This window comes from Xenopus tropicalis, chromosome 8 (genome assembly GCF_000004195.4).
Source record: "Xenopus tropicalis strain Nigerian chromosome 8, UCB_Xtro_10.0, whole genome shotgun sequence".
Classification (NCBI taxonomy): Eukaryota; Metazoa; Chordata; class Amphibia; order Anura; family Pipidae; genus Xenopus; species Xenopus tropicalis.
This window is the reverse complement of record NC_030684.2, coordinates 78,062,437-78,080,311: the sequence shown is the minus strand read 5'-3', so window position 1 is coordinate 78,080,311 and position 17,875 is coordinate 78,062,437. Positions and strand designations below refer to the sequence as shown.

Here is a 17,875-nt window from a genome sequence, read left to right as displayed (position 1 = left end):
TGGCATTGTTTTGGTAATCAAGAGTTGTGCAAAGTTTCCTCCTGTAGGCAACTTTGGAAAACTAAGTGATGCGAAGGGCTTTCCACCGGCGACTTCTATTGTTGTAGAAAGCCTTTTTGGAGCAGTTACTCGCCCACGATAGCAGTGATCTATGGCGGGCGACTAACTCATTCCTGGGTTTTTACCCTAAGCTGAAAAGGATCGGTAGCTGCTCTTATCTTCCTCAGATCATAGAAGCAGGTCTGGACTAGGATTCAAAATAGGCCCTGGCATTTCAAGTAAAAAGAGGTTCAAACAGACCCCACCCGCCCACTAAATAGTGACTGTCTGTGGCATCTTACAGCAGCCCCTCTGGCATTTGGCAGGATCCACAGATTACCAGTCTGGGCAAAAATGCAGGAGAAGGTAATTTCACTGGATTGCAAATGGCAAGGTATATTCAGTCACTTTATTGACTGTGGGAGAAATGGTTCCCGCTGATAGGGGTTAAATTGCTAAATGCTGAACCAAACACAATTTGGTTTTGAATCATGAAGGTCTGTGCATGTATTACTTCAGTTGTTATGATTATCTTCACTATCCTGTCTCTGTCCAAGTTGCTCTGGCCTTGATAATCTCAGCTAATGTTCAAGGCTAAGAAAGCATAATAAAGCTTCAGTAGCTACTTTAATAATTTCTGTATTTCTGCTAATAATTGCAAGGCATATGCAGGGCCGCCATCAGAAATCACGGGGCCCCTCACAACTAAATCCAGGCCCACCCAAGCATACTGCTGCTTTCTCCAGGGCCCCCCCAAGCATCCTCCAGTTCCCCCCTCCAGTGTCCTCCTGCTTCCTCCAGCCCCCCCAAAGATCCTTCAGCTCCCCCATCATCCTCCAGTTCCCCCCCCCAGTGTCCTCCTGCTTCCTCCAGCCCCCCCAAGATCCTTCAGCTCCCCCATCATCCTCCAGTCCCCCCCCCAGTGTCCTCCTGCTTCCTCCAGCCCCCCCCAAAGATCCTTCAGCTCCCCCATCATCCTCCAGTTCCCCCCCCCAGTGTCCTCCTGCTTCCTCCAGGCCCCCCCAAAGATCCTTCAGCTCCCCCAAGCATCCTTCCGTTCCTCACCGGTCCCCCTGCTGCTTCCTCCGGTTCCCCTGCTACTTCCTCCGGCTTCCTTGACATCCACCGCTATGTCCCGCTGCTGTCTGCAGCATCTGCGCTTTTATAAAGGTTGCGCCCCGTGCGTGTGACGTCACTACGCATGGGGCGCAACCTTATATAAGCGCAGATGGAGCGGAGAGCAGCGGGACATAGCGGCGGATGCCAGTAGTGACAGGGCCCGGACTCGATTAAAGGGGGCCCGAGCTAAGAAAACTCTAGCACGGCCGGGCCCCCTTTAAAGTTAGAAACGTCCGGGCCCGGGATGAATGTCCCCCCTGTGCCCCCCTGATGGCGGCCCTGGGCATATGTACCCACCCATGATACGTAAGCATAATGGGATGTGTTTTTCTATCTACTATATAAGTAATAACAAAACAAAATAAAGTTGAACTTGTTTGCAATACACATACTGGTTGTATCGTTTGTACAAGCGGACCGGTCCGTCACTGCTATAGAAACAGTGCTACAGGTGCACAGACAGAGTTACAGGATTTAACCCTTACACCCGCAGATGACAAATTTCACCATGTGCCATCACCCAAGGAGGAGCAAACTGTTAATACATCTAGAAATAATTATTTTTTTTAAGGTTTTAACTTTTTTTTATTGAGGAATAACATGTTACATAACATATTCAATGATAGTTCAAGTTGTATATGATTACATCAATAAATTATACAGTTGTTAATCAAGTATAATTCTTGCATGTCATTCTTTGGGGGGGGGGGAAATGGGTGGGAAAGGGAGGTTGGGGGGGTGGGAGTGCAAGTCAGGGTCTTGTTTTTAATTAATGTATATTAGAAAAATGCATAGAATGACATTTTCGTTCATAATGCAAAATAAGTTTGTCCCTTTTAGAACTGTCATGCATCATCTATTACTAAACTACAACTCTCACCAGTGCCATTAGAGGCTGCTGGTGTAGTGTTGTATCAGCTGGACAGTCGCAAACCGATTTTCACTGGTCATGGCCAATGGAAGGAACAAATGAATCGAGGCTGGGAGCAGAATTTTGGTAAATACATTAAAATACATCGCAATGTTTAAAATGAAGCAATGAGGACAGGTACTTTGTGAGAAAGAAAGCAGTATCACCTTACACCATTCTGATTCTCTCCATTAGCTCTGAATTCAGATGGATAGTCTGGCTGGTAACCAAAATATTTGTCACACAATATTTTTTTTTTTGCATAAACTGGTTATTTGTCCTACAACAGATAGTTGTGGTTTATTTCATCTGGACCAGTAGATAATATTTTGCAAAGGCTACAGTTGTCAGGCTGACAAAACAAAGTAACCTGCTAAGGCTAATGTCACAAATGGCATAAAAACACAGCTTAACTGCCAACCACACTGACAGGCACAGCATCCACATGTGGTGGAGTGGCACCATGTGTTGCATTAGCCTAAGGGGCAAATCTATGAATATTTGAGACTGTGTTTTTTTTCTGTGATTCTACAAAAATCACTGACCCTAATCTGTCATTAACGATGCTGACTGCAGACTCTCCTCCTGCTCCACAAGTGCTGCCCCTCTCTGCCAGTCCCTGCACCGGCAACCTGTCATATACAGGATTCAATTGAAAATTGTTATAATCACCTACAGAGTGCTCACCAGTGCCACACCACTATATATAACCACTCTAATCATCAAGTACACCCCCAGATGTAACCTTCAGTCTGAACTGCTTCTCTCCACTTCACTTCCTTCCTCTCACTCCTGCATCCAGGACTTTTCACGTGCTGCACCCATCCTCCGGAACTCTCTGCCCTGTCCCATTAAAAATTCTTAGAGCCTCAAGGGTTTTAAATGGTCACTTAAAAGCCACCCTTTCATTCAAGCAAGTAACTTAAGCCCTTGGCAACTTAACCACCCACAGAGCCTCCCTATTTTCAGCTTGCATACTCAGTAACTATTGATCTCTTAAGCTGGCCATACACGCACCGATAATATCGTACAAAACCTCGTTTCGTACGATATTTGGTGCGTGTATAGCAAGTCGGCGAGTCGACCGATATCACAGGAAGCTGCTGATATCGGGCCCTCCCCCTCTGTCTCTTCAATTGTAACTGTGAATCATTTTGGAAAAATGTTTGTTTGTATATATTAACTGCTTAGTCTTGTATTTGTATCCTTTTACTATGTAAAGCACTGTGTGAAATGATGGTGCTATATAAATAATAATAATAATAATAAATCAGAATAAAAAATAGTTGCCACCTAAAGCACGTTGAGATTCTATAGAAGTCAAAAGTCTAGATTTTACAACCTCATTGAAATAAATGAAACAATGTAATTATCACGTGTAATCAACTTTTTTACTGTGATTAAACATGCCTAACCCATTCAAGTTTTTTCATAAATATGCTAGAAAAAATGTGCTGAATAAAAGTCGCACAAGTTTTGCTGTTTTATATTTCCATGACTGCATTTGTTAAAAGATGTAAACTCGAAAATTTATATTTAAAAATTTAATTTTCCTGTAAGTCCGAGACCTTTTCTTAAAAGAAAATGATCATCCTCCCTGGGACACAAACCTATAATGTTACTTGTTTCACAATGTACCTATCTATCACTGCACTTAAAATGTTACTCACTGGTTATATACTCAAATGCATCTTTATGATTGTTACAATGTTTTTCCATTTTACAGATGTGTATTTTAGGATTAGTATGCCTTTAATACTGGTTGAAGGTCAAAAGAGCCTTTAACTGGACTTTAACCATTATGAGCCATAATAAGTAAAAACTATTGGCCAAGCTTTAAAAGTGAGTCATTATTTGCATTTAAGAGGGTGAAGGTGGCCATCAGTCTGATTCGGCAGTGTATTGGCTCTCAGGCCTAATGATCAAATCACTCCAATATTACCCACCCCAAGGTGGGCATATTGGAGAAAGATCAACTTGTTTGACGATCGCACCAAACAAGCAGATCTTTCAGTGTATGGGCACCTTTACTAATACTTCATTAACAATTGTATCTGAGCAGTAATTGGAGGCTGCAGCCCCTGTCACTTCTGGATCTCGTAACTCATTATGCACACTCTAAGCAAAAAACATAAGCAGTTCAGAAGACACCAACTTTCTGGCGACACCAACTAAGATCCTATCAAACTGCAACATTGTCTGCCCATACTGCCATAAAAGCACAGATGAACTAGTAGAAAGAACTGAGCTGCCAAACAAAACTGAGGTTTGTATGACCACCCTAACTTATCGCACACCTCACTTTTTTTCTAGATAGGTGTCTAAAGCACATAAATAAATATATGCTCCCCATGACAACTACTTGGTGAGAGGTCACGTGACTATGAGACAAAAAGTCAGAGGCACGGTCCATAGTTTTACTTCCATATAAAAAGGATAACCATTTTGTTCTGATTACAAGTATATATCAGTTTACAGAATGTAACTAATAATTGTAACAGTTTCAAAATCTCTTCTAGGACCCAGGGATAATGCACAATCACATGTTGTGGAACTGCCACCCGACGGGCACTTACCTGTGACTGTGCCAAAGAAACACACAAAGAAAAACTGCTGCGCTTCTTTCCTCTGTATTGGTTTAATCATCTGGTCTAAAAGCAGAAGTCTGGCTTAAAGTAACCAACACACTGTAGAAGCACATGCAACTTTAAAGTAATACTGCCACATATAGCAAAATGCCCCCTGGAAACTTCTCTTACATGATAAACAATAAATGTGTTCTTTGTTTTGTAGAGAGTACTTGCTGCAGGTTTACTGTACCACTGGCAAATTCTGACTCAGCTGGGAAGATGTTGTGGTGAAATAACCCAAAGCAACTAATGAGATGTTTTTAAACAGGTGATCAGAAAATATTTTCTGCTGATTGGCTGCTATAGGTGATTAGACCTGTAACAAGCTATACACCTTTAATTACACTTCCAACACAGCGTTGTGTAGCTGTCATACACTGCTAAAATCATAAATGTGTTGCCTTATTTGCTGTGCCAGTTAAGATCAAGACCCTTATATCATGTCCCTGTCTTTATTCACAACTCCATGAAATTTGGCTCTGTACATATATTTTACATTTTGTTGCATTCAAGGAGAAAAACATGAACTGCCACAAAATTTGCAACGTATAAGAATAAAGACCAGAGGCATTGTCTAAGCTATATGCAATTTTTTCCATGAAAAGAAATTCCCAGAAAGAACTGGACATAAATTTTGGCTGGCTAAGTCCCTGCCCTTTGTTTGCGCTGTCAGTTTCTACTACTGATTTGTAAAACGTCTCTGGAATGGCATCCCTGATTACCTCCTGAGGAAATTGTCCCTGAGTCTGTGCCCCTACCACTGCTCTGCTTTGGGCTGATAGCACATGCTGGTACCATCCTGTATTTTAGGAGTTGAAAAAATGGCAAAAATGACTGCCTCCCTTTTACTTTAGGGTGATGGCACATGGGGAAACTTGTCACCCACAGGAAGTATGCCATACCCAGAGAAATCACCTTTACTTGCATTTGTGGCAGGTGTGTGATTATTCATGAGATTTGCCTCCCATAGGTAGGGCAGATTTCCCGACAAATCTTCTAGTGTGCCATAAACCTTAAGGGCATTAGCAGACGTGGCACTTTGTTGCCCTTGAGATATCTTGCCCCCACAGGCTGCTTAACCCACAACATTTCATATAGGGAGCAATACAAAGGTATTTGCCGGAACTCTGATACCTGTGGGGAACAAGATATTTTGAGGGCAACAAAGCACCCCAACTGCCATTTTCTTAAGGGCTACGGCACATGGAAGGTATATGGAGTTTGACAACTGCTTCTGTCAAGAAAACCAGCAGAGGTTAAAACAGCCCTGTCTGCCTGTGACAGTTCCTCATAATATAAAATGCACTGTGGATGATGCACAGAGAGAGGTGACAGTTGGAGGTCCCCTTTCATTGCTTCATGTCACTTAGGTACTTTTCAGTAAATATTATCTGGAGTGGTAATGGGACATTTAAGTATTTTACCTGGGAATCCTGATTTACCATAGCCCAAATGGCTAACACTGCTAGTATAGATGCTCTAATGTGTGTTTTTGGGGCAAGAACTGACAGTACTTGCTGTGTTAGTCAGTTTCAGTTTACATAATAGGAAGTGGCATGAGTGGTTTCAGCTTTTCGCTGCCAGCTAAAATAAACTGTCCCATAACCGCCCCATTTTCCATTAACTTCAGACTCTTTAAAACAGCTTGTTCAGTAAAGGCACTATATATATATATATATATATATATATACAAGAAATCCTCTGCACTCACCCATTATCAATATGACATTAAGACATTCTGTGCATTAAGCTGCCTAAATATGCCAACTACGTCAAAGTCATTTCATCTGATTCATTAAGAATTCTACTGCTTATACATTTTACAAAAAGATGAGTTTTACCTGCAACTTAATTGCTTTCAAGGTTAAAACCCCCAAATGGTTGTCTTTTTTTTTGGCTCCACCACTGGGATCACCTGACTGTAGCAAGGAGCTACAACATGGAGCTGGCCATTGCTCCTGTATTTAAAAAAAAATAAAAGTTTGTGCTCACCACATTAGGTGGGGGATGCAATGAGGGTGTGACCACAAAATTCATATAGACAGAAACAAAACATCCTCTACATTCACCCATTATCAATATATGATTTACTGGTCACATATTTAAAAGCAAGCATCTTATTGGTTGCTAAGAATTACTGCTCCTGGGCAAACTTTGTACCTTTTATTACAGATAGTGGTTAGTTCATTAAGCTACCAAAAATTATATATTGAACACCTGAACAGCACCCCATTTCTCTCCAACTGTCCAGGTGCATGGTAAAAACACTTTACTTATGGTAAATGTTACTAATCATACAGTACTTAAATATATTAAATACGGTGAGAGGCACTGATAGTGGCATGGTTCCTGACATCCTAGACCCCCTCACTCTTCCTAAAAGCAGGTTAACTGAAAGTTGGAGAAAGTTGCAGCACTGTATAAATCAAAATGAACTCAGAAATTGTTTGCATTGCTAAAAATATTCCCATGCTCAAGTGGTAGATATGAAAATAGCACCTAAGAAGGAGAAATAAGGCAAGCTCCACACAGTCCTGATTCTTGACTCCTCAAATCTCACAGGGAAAAAGAGTTTGCTTTTAACCTTGCTGACAAGATGACATCCATCCTGGCTGGAATTAAGGCTGAAAACTCTGTAGCCCTCCCAAGTCTCAGCAGGGTAGATACCACATTTTCAGACCTGAAATTTGCATATCAGGCGCCCCCTAGGCACCTATCTTGGCGCAGCACCATGACTCAGGAAACTCAGGGTACCCAGGTTAGCACTAAAATCCTTGCTTTCTATCAAACACTACCCACAGTATTGAACTATTTGGCATATTCAATTCAAAAGGCATCTTTTCTGGGTATCTTTAAAAGCAGACTCAAGAGATATCTGTTCACCCTGGCTTTTAAAGTACAATAAGAAACATCTCTTCAATCAGTAAAGTGTTAAGTGCTTTGAGTTCTATGGGAGAAGCTAAATAAAATTTTTTATTATTATTTCCCAGGCCAAAAATCAGCCGTGTGGCACTAATTCTTCTGCTTAGATGCTATTTCATGTCTACCACTAGGTAGAGCATGGGAGCATTTTTAGCAATGCAAGGCTGACAGTAAGCCCCGTGTGGCACGTCTAAAATTGACCATATTTCGATCGAGTAGGTTTGATTTTCCCATCAGATTGGGGACTGCACCAGCTCATTGATGCGGTCCTAATAAGCAAATAAACTAGGAGTACAGGCATATTACATTGATACTTTGGAACTGGAGTGCTGGAATATGGATTTGCATTGTCCTTAAAGGGATACTGTCATGATTTTTTTGGTACAGTTATGGGACCTGTTATCCAGAATACTTGGAACCTGGGGTTTCCTGGACAAGGGATCTTTCCGTAATTTAGATCTCCATAACTTAAGTCTGCTAAAAATCATTTAAATATTGAATAAACCCAATAGGCTTATTTTGCCTCCAATAAGGATTAATTAGTTGGCTTCAAGTACAAGGTACTGTTTTATAATTACAGAGAAAAAGGAAATAATTTCAGTGCATCGTGCCTGAATCTGAGCTTTCAGAAGGAGCCAGAGCTACACATTGGAACTGCTTTCAGGTAACATATTGTTTCTCCTACTCCCAAGCTGGACTTGGATTCTTTACTACTGAGTGCTATTCTGATATCTACTAGGAGCTGCTATCTTGCTCCCTTCCCATTGTTTTGCTGATCGGCTGCGGGGAAGGGGGTGATATCACTCCAACTTGCAGCTCAGCATTAAAGTGTAATGGAAGTTTATTAAAACACAGTTCACGAGGGGCGTGGCCTGACCACCGATGTGAGCGCACGTACTTGTTAGAGCTCCGCAACTGATCCTGCTAACATTCTGAACAACCCGCTACAAACCCTTCGCAAAGGAGCCAGAACCTCCTGTGAGGCAGCCGCTACCCCAGAGAGAGCAGATGGGGCAACATAAGGAGCATAAACGAGCCTCGGAGGCAGCAGCCCAACTCGAAAAATATGCCTGGGAAACAAACCAAAATGGCGCTGACTCGGAACAAGTCGCAAACAGCCCTGTCCAAACCGTGAGTACTGCTGATAACGCTGCACCGACACGCACAAGCACCACGCCGGGGGCAACCCCGCACACCTCAGAACCAACTCTGCATGATGTTATAGCTGAAATTAGAGCGGCTAACAGCTCTTGCACATCGCTCATCAATACCAAAACAGAGGAGATTAAGACAGACCTCTCTATCATAAAGTCAGACTTGCAAAAGCTGCACAAACGTACTACAGCAGTTGAATCACGAGTCAGCAATTTGGAGGACTCGTGCAGAGATCTACCTAATCAGTATCGTAACTTACAAAAACAACTTGCAGACTGTCTGAGTAAAAATGATGACCTCGAGAACCGACTGCGGCGCAGCAACTTGCGGTTTGTAGGTTTCCCTGAGCGGGCAGAAGGCAACTCCCCAGAAACATTCCTAGAAACCTGGCTTAAAGAAGTATTTGGAACCGCACAGCTCTCAGCCATGTTCTCAATTGAGAGGGCACATAGAGTCCCAACTAGGCAATCGCCTACGGGGGCACCTCCTAGACCCCTAATTGCTAAACTACTAAATGCTCGGGACCACGACAAGATACTCTCCCCGGCCAGAACACAAGGCCCTCTCTGCTTCCAAGCATCTAATATATCCATCTTTGCTGACTACTCCATGGAGGTACAGAGACAACGCACAGGCTTCCAAAGCTGCAAGATCAGACTACGTGAGGCTGGCCTCCCCTACTCGATGCTCTACCCTGCCAGGCTCCGGGTACAAGCAGATGGCCGCTTTACCTTTTTCACGTCACCACATGAGCTCAACACATGGTTGGATACCAGAGGAATTCGCCCTTAAAGGTCCAGACTGGTTTGCTCAGGGAATTCGATACCTGCCAAAGATCACCACTCATCCCTCAGCCAGACCAGGCCTCTACAAAGTGCGGGTTACACACCCTGCCACAGTAAGGATCATTGCGGGCCTAACGCAATGCTGTCTATACCTACCTGAGTTACTGTTTACACTTTAACGCTAGCTTTCTGCAGCATAAGCTTAACGGAGTGGCGTGATCCACCACAATACTGATCAGAGTTATGGTTTATGTTAAGAGACAAGTTCTACCCAAAGTTGGGAACCGAGTGGAAGGGGAGGGGGGTAGGTTTTTGGGGAAACTCTTTTTATGTGCTACTTCTCAGCACAAATGTTGGTATAAATTCTATGTGCAACAACATGTAAGGTACTATGTATGTATGTTTTGGGAGAGAGCCTTAAGCAGGTATACCCTTAAATATTCACTTAACCCCAGACCATGCCGACAAGCTGGAATGTGAGAGGCCTTAACTGCCCAATTAAGCGCAGATTGTTCTTAGACGGCACTCTACTTCAATTGCCTTTCTCCAAGAAACACATCTGACAGGTTCTAAAATTCTAGCTTTTAAACGCCCATGGATAGGATGGGCTTATCATGACAACTTCACCACACATTCCTCATGGGGTATCAATTCTTATAGGCAAATCTGTTCCCTTTAGGTTTGACAACCTAAAGACTGACCCAAAGGGCAGATTTATTTTTCTACACTGCTACTTTTACTCATGTGAAATGCTTTTAGTCAATATCTACATCCCCCCTCCATTTGATGGAGACGTAATACGCATTCTTGCTGACCACCTAGCTCTGTACCCAAGAGCGCTGGTGCTAGGTGACTTTAATGAAGTACTAGTCCCTGAACTAGACAGGCTATGGAAACACCCTCTAAGGTCTCCCCCCAAGAGTACCCAGCTCTCTAAATTAGCTCTCTAGCATTAATAGATCCATGGAGAGAAACTCATCTCGGGGTGCCCCAGTACTCATGCTTTACTTCAGCCCACTCAGCCCTGTGCAGAATAGACATGGCCTTTATCAACACAGCCGCAATCCCCTATGTAGTCGACACTGCCTATCTCCCTCGGGGTATATCTGACCATGCCCCACTTCAGCTCAAACTAGAGCTCCCACACAAAATCAAGAGCCCACGCCCCTCTATAAACCCAGTATGGCTAAACATCCTGGACAACCAAAACTGTAGACGACACTATAAATGACTTTATAACACTAAAGAAAACAGCTGACCGCATATTCCCCTTTTGGGATTCTCTGAAATCCTATATAAAAAACTCAATATCTGCTGAAATAACGGCATATAAGAAACTGCTTAATGAAGCATAAAACAACTACACCCAAGACATTAAACAAAAAGCAAGCTGAACAAGCTTTATTTCACCAAAACGAACATATATGAACAAGGTGAAAGGGCGGGTAGAATGCTAGCACACCTGGCCAAAGCCCATAACACCCTCCCTCCAGTCCCTGCATTGAGAGACTCTCTAGGCAACTTACACACTGACCCCCAGGCGGTCCAAGAAATTCTGGTCTCGTTCTATACGGACCTGTACAAAACCAAACTCACAGCCCCAGAATCAGAAATTAATTCCTTTCTTGCCTCACTAGCTCTACCAACACTGCCCCGAGAATACAGCAATCATCTAGACCAGGGATCCCCAACCTTTTATAACTGTGAGCCACATTCAAATGGAAAAAGTGTTGGGGAGCAACACAAGCATGGAAAAAGTTTCTGGGGGGTGAAAATAAGAGCTATAATAGGCTATTTGGTAGCCCCTATGTGGACTAGCAGCCTATAGAAGGTTCTCTTTGGCTTTACACTGGGCTTTATGCAACTAAAACTTGCCTCCAAACCAGAAATTCAATAATTAACAACTTCTTTGGAGCCCTTGAGAGCAACATCCAAGGGGTTGGTGACCAACATGTTGCTCACGAACCACTGGTTGGGGATCACTGATCTAGACTCTGAACTTACTGAAATGGAGATACAAGAAGCTGTAAACTCCTTCCCCTTAGGTAAGGCTGCAGGGGCTGATGGTCTCCCCATAGAAATATATAAGAGGCATTCTCAAATTTTGACTCCATTACTGCCTAAGATTTTTAAAGAAGCTATACAATCGGGTCAGTTCCCCAAATCCCTCTATGAAGCGGCAATTGTTCTCCTTCCCAAACAGGGTAAAGATCCACAACTATGCAAATTGTTTAGGCCAATTTCTCTCCTCACAGCAGATGTAAAAATCTTTGCCAAAGTACTAGCCCGCAGGCTGAGCAGGGTAGTTACTAAGATAATCCAACCGATCAAATAGGATTCATCCCTGCAAAAACTGCAGCCCTAAACACCAGACGGCTGTACCTAAACCTAACATACACTCCTGTCGGACTGGGGGGGCAGAGCCATAGCAGCCCTTGACATCACAAAGGCGTTCAATACAGTAGAGTGGCCTTATCTCTGGCAAGTGGTCACCCACTTTGGATTTGGTAAAAAATATATACAAATGGATCAGCTCCTCTACAAGTACCCTAAGGCCAGCATTCGCATTAACTCTCTCACTACCCAATCCTTTGCCTTATCCAGGGGCACAAGGCAAGGGTGCCCGCTATCCCCCCTGCTCTTTGCCATAGCCATAGCCATAGAACCCTTCGCCCAGGCAGTGCGGGCGCACCCCCAGATCACGGGATTTGAGTACCCTGGCTTCACTGAAAAAGTGCAACTATACGCCGATGACACTTTAGTGTACCTAGGGGACAGAGGCCCCTCCCTGACTGCACTGATTGAACTCATTCAGGGGTTTGGTAGGATCTCAGGGCTACAAACCAGCAGTGCTAAATCGGTGCTCTTTCTGGTGGACAAGCAACAACCCAACAAACCCCTAGATACATGCCCACTGCAGATTTCTAACAAATTCACTTACCTGGGTATACAGATAGCTCTCCTGATATCACAATACCACAACCTCAATATAGAGAGCCTCTTCCAGTGGGCACAAAATAAATTTAAAGCCTGGGAAACACTACCAGTGGGACCAGCGGGGAGAATCCAACTGATTAAAATGTTTCTGCTACCAAAGGTCCTGTATGCGCTATGGCATTCCCCTGTATACATCCCCAAAAAGGTGTTTACCCAACTGAATTCATTGCTTAGTAAATTCATCTGGGGCACCTACAGACCCCGATTACGCTTAACCACTCTCATGAAACCTAGAGATGGAGGGGGATTGGCACGCCCAGACATGTATATCTATTATGTGGCTGCTCAGTTAGCACATATTTCCCCTATGGTCCATTCGGACATCTCCCCCCCACTGCACCAACTGTGGGCTTCGGTATCTGGCAAACAGGGATCCCCCTGGCCCTCTCTATTGACCAAAAAAATTGCCAAGGAATGCCTCACCCTTACTGACACTGCAAAGCAGAATACTTCAGGCTGGGCATAATTTAATTGGAACAATACCCACCTCAGACTCCCCTCTGGCACAATCTAGATTTCCCTCAACTGGTATCACATAACCCTCCTAGAATTTGTTGCACGCTCAATCTTACCACGCTTGGAGATGTCTGGACTGATAACCAAGTCATACCCCTGCAACAACTATGTGACAGCAGGCAGCTCCCTCCCACGCAATGGTTAACACACTATAAACTGTCAAGGGCCCTTACCTCTGAATCTCCTCGTTCCAACATCACAGTAGCCAATTCTCCAATAATGGACACTCTAATACCAGCCCATAAGGGCAAGATCTCGACCTTGTACAAACAATTGTACAAACCTCAGCATATAGACCCAGAACTAAGAGCACGTGATGCCTGGGAGGGCAAGCTGGGTGCTCTCCTTGATGTTCAGTGGGAATGGATACTTACCACCCCAAAGCTGGTTTGATTTGCATATAGGCATAGCTTGTTACAATTGTATCTAATTCATAGAGCTTATTATACTGAACAAATACTGTATGCTATGAAAATATTGACCTCACCTCTATGCCAGAGATGTGGCTCCGAGGCCGCTACACTAGTGCACACTGGAGCTGCTCGAGCCTAAAACAATATTGGGACGAAATTACAGGGTAGCTTACAGCTGCAATTCTGGGCTGGGGCACGGGTACTGCTAGAAACTGCCTACTAACAGTGGACTTAAATGAAAACCTTGACAGCCATACAAAAATGTTTATTTTGAAAGCTATGTTTCATGCCGGGATAATACTCACCTTGCATTGGAAGGACCGGATACCCTCAAAATCACATGAATGGAAAAAGGCCATGGACAAAACTGCAGCACTAGAACGGACTATACTAGACTAAAGAGGAAAATACTCACCTTTATGCAAATCTGGCGTCACTGGACCGACTGCCTCGGCTCCCCAGTCCCCTTCCCCACAGAAGATCCCCCGTTGATAACAACCCCTCCCCTGTAAAGCCTCCACAGCTCCCAACCCCTACAGGACTCAGGTTTTGGACCTTTATTAGTACCAACACATAATTTATGCCAATGTTGTTTTTGACTATCTGGTTGCTCAATAAAGATATTGATAAAAAAAAGAAAACACAGGTCACATGGCTGTAGCACTCTGAGAAATGAAGAATATGGCTAGCCCCATGTGAAATTTTAAAACGAAATATAAAATAATCTGTGTTTTTGAAAATTGGATTTCTGACTAAGCTCGTGAAATGTTTCCTGACAAATTTTTAAGCAGTAATCACCTGACTCTCTTGTGTAGGGATCCCCAACCTTTTATACACATGAGCCACATCTAAATGGAAGAAGTGTTGGGGAGCAACACAAGCAAGAAAAAGGTTCCTGGGGGTGCAAATAAGAGCTTAATTGGCAACTTGAACTGGCAACTGGAAATCACAGGGCAGCAAATCAATTAATAAAGTATAATAAAATGATTCTTCTATATTTCTATGTTACCTGGCCCTGCTTGTGCTTATTCAATAGACTGTTTGGGGGATATTTCATTTACCTAGGCAGTCGAAGCTCCCTGTCACACTTATAGCTACAAATATGTAAACAAATAACTCTGTCTCTGCAGCATAACCTATAGCCATATGTTTTGCTAAACCTTTATAAAGTATAAGTTATACATACTGAGAGTAACTATATAACTTGCTTCAGCTTGCTGTTTCTGTTAAGAATACTTTAACAGTTGTCTTTGCCATAGTTTTTTGTCTTTTATTTATTAATAAATAAATAAAAATAAATATCTGTAAGGTGCTGCAGAACTGTTTCAGAACCATATAAATAACAGGCATGTGATAGGGACTTAGATTGTAAACTCCTCTGGGGCAGACACTGATGGAATGATGAATAATCTCTGTTAAGCGCTGTTGGTGCTATAAAAATAACAGGAAACTAATAAACAGTTTAATGTAAAAATTAAGAGTAAACACTTCTAACTATGGCGTTTTTGTCTAAAAATACATTTTCTGGTTGAAGAATGATTGCATGTCTATAATATTTTAAGCCTTCTTGAGCCATTAGAGTCTAGTTTTAGTCCAGCTCAGTGAGTCTAGGTATTTGCAACATAATAAGAATATGGAATGGGTTGCACGCTGCAGCTTGTTCTGCCTAGAAATGGGGCTATGTATCATCTTACAGATAAGGGGCTGACGCTCTGTGATCGCCGGAAATTGCTACACATCACTGTATCACTAAATTCATATTAACCATTAGTTCTATGGGCACCCTATAGGCAAATAATTCAGAAGACAGCAAATTAAAATATAGATTCTCCCAAGTGTAAATATATTATTTGCTTGCACTATCTTTCAGCTAACACATGTACAGTACCAAATAGCTGAAAGGGACTTACCCAACAGTTATTAGAGCACACCAAAATTTGCAGAAATCAACTAAAATGTATAAACACCAGAAGCAACAAAGCTGGAAGTCAAAGAACGTTAAAACAAATCTTTGTATGTGTGCGGCAGGCGTTAAGTTAGGCACAACTACAGTAACCGAAATGTCTAACTTATTATCCTGTGCTGTTGCCTCTTTTCTAAAAAAAATAAAGCATCCAAATGTAATTTGCTGGGGAGTGTGGTGGCCAGTTGTTTTAGGGTACTGGCACACAGGGAGATTAGTTGCCCACGATAATACCACTAAATCGCCAGTGGGAAAACATATGATATGCTTCGCTTTTCTGAAGCTGCATTGTGAGGAAACTTCAGGCAAATTCGGGAAAATGAAGCACTGTTTATGTTTTTCCACTGGCAATTCACAGTAAAGAAGATTCATTGCGGACGACTAATCTCCCCAGGCATCAGTACCCTTAACCACCCAGAATTTTGAACTTTTCTTGCCCTTTAATTCAAATGCAATGAGTGCAGCATAACTAATTGCCTGATTCTGATTATTTAAATTATTTTTAATTATCTTATAAAATGGGGCTTACTCTTACTGTTTAGTTAAAGGAACAGTAACATTAAAAAATGAGAGCTTTAAAGTAATAAAAATATAATGCACTGTTGCCCTGCACTGGTAAAACTGGTGTGTTTGCTACAGTAACACTACTATAATTTATATAAATAAAAAAGTTGTGTGTTTACTTCAGAAAGTCTACTATAATTTATATAAATAAGCTGCTGTGTAGCCACGGGGGCAGCCATTCAAGCTGGAAAAAAGGAGAAAAGGCACAGGTTACATAGCAGATAACAGATAAGTTCTGTAGGATACAATAGTGTTTTATCTGTTATCTGCTATGTGCCTGTGCCTTTTCTCCTTTGAATGGCTGCCTCCATGGCTACATAGCAGCTTATTTATATAAATTATAGTAGACTTTCTGAAGTAAACACACAACTTTTACCCGTACAGGGCAGCAGCACATTATATTTTAGTTACTTTTATACACTTTAATTTTTTGGTGTTACTGTTCCTTTAAGGGCAGTGGCACATAGGGAGATTAGTCACCTGTGATAAATCTTCACTATTGTGGGCGACTAATCTCCCCGACATGCCATCCCACCAGCAAGAATGTAAATCACCAGTGGGATGGCATACATGTCCCTTCGGTCGCACGAAGTTGCCTCGCAAGGAAACTCTGTTCCAATGACAGTAAACTTTTGAAATTACAAATGAGAAACAACTGCAATATCCAACTTTCATACATTAACTGAGTTAAAGGAATTAGGATGCCGTAGTTGTACAACATACTGGTTGCGTTAAATTTGGCTTTGCAAAACAGTTAAAAAATACACTTAGGATCCTGACACAGACTGTGAATATAATATTAAACTTTATATAGATACTGCCCTTTATGTCATAGGTAAATTACAACTCATAGATTTTACTGATAGCCAAAGGCAGTTAGGCGGTGTTGAGAGCTGAAGTTCAGCAATTCAGCATTCCTGCTCTAGTCATTACCCTAAAAATAAACAGTCTAATTTGATTGCCAATTGCAGCTTATATTTTTGTTTAAAACTAGACCACAAAACTCGCAATCTACTTTTGCACTGGAAGATACTCCCTCCAAGGACAGACATGGGGCATTCACATCTTTCAAGCTGTTTTGTATTTAAAATCAACATCCTGTCTGAGGATTGTGGATGTGATAACTCAATAATAGTTGGGGAACAGGAAGCTGCTTCGTGAAAATAGCTTATAATGATAAAACAAGGGTGATAAGCAGTATGAAGCCAGCTGTAAGGGAACACTAGGACTCTGGGAACTGTAGTTCATCAGCAGCTGTTGGTGTGCCACAGAATAGGTTCATCTAAGTACGGCACTCAAGGCACTAATTATGTGCAAGATAATTGCTGCTACTGGGTGCTTGGTAGTACAGTAAGAACAAATCATACCAAGCAAACCATAGCAAACACTGCCTCTGTTGACAGAATAGAATTAGAGATCTTCCAACTGGTTTCGTAGTGTTTACTTCCTGAGTTGCTTCTTATTAGTTATTATGTCAGCATAAATAATACTTCAACTTCCCTTCTCTGTACCAGCTACAGCGGGAATTTGGAGGTACAAAGAAATGTGCTTACCTGAAGAGGATACCAGATAACCCTTTCTCGCTACTTCTGCTTTATTTCAGGCATGTGGTAATCTCTCAGAACTAGTTTGCTGTCTTTGCTGAAACTAGATACCTCTTTCTTTCAGATTGGATGGAAACCCTGTAAAATATTCCCCACACCCATTCCTTTGCAATTGCCCTCTCCTCCCCCAACAACAACTGCTGCACCTTTTGTTTGTGTTGTTAAAGGAATGGAATTATGCATTTGTAAGAAGCACCAACACTGTATGTATTGCTATGCAAATGGCACTATAATAAGAGAGAGTCTCAGTCATGGTCA

General features: G+C 42.3%; 1 protein-coding gene across 3 annotated transcripts in view; it reads right to left on the bottom strand.

Moving 5' to 3' along the window:
- LOC733726 (Novel 7 transmembrane receptor (rhodopsin family) protein) overlaps nucleotides 1-17,667 on the bottom strand; it is a 41,036-nt gene extending 23,369 nt beyond the window's left edge. The window contains exon 1 of one of the 3 annotated variants that reach the window (XM_012968539.3): nucleotides 17,567-17,667. The gene's annotated coding sequence lies outside the window, so the exon portion shown is untranslated. The remainder of the gene's footprint in view (nucleotides 1-17,566) is intronic. The other 2 variants (XM_018096286.2, XM_012968540.3) reach the window with 2 other exon arrangements.
- Between the last annotated feature and the right edge of the window lie 208 nt (nucleotides 17,668-17,875).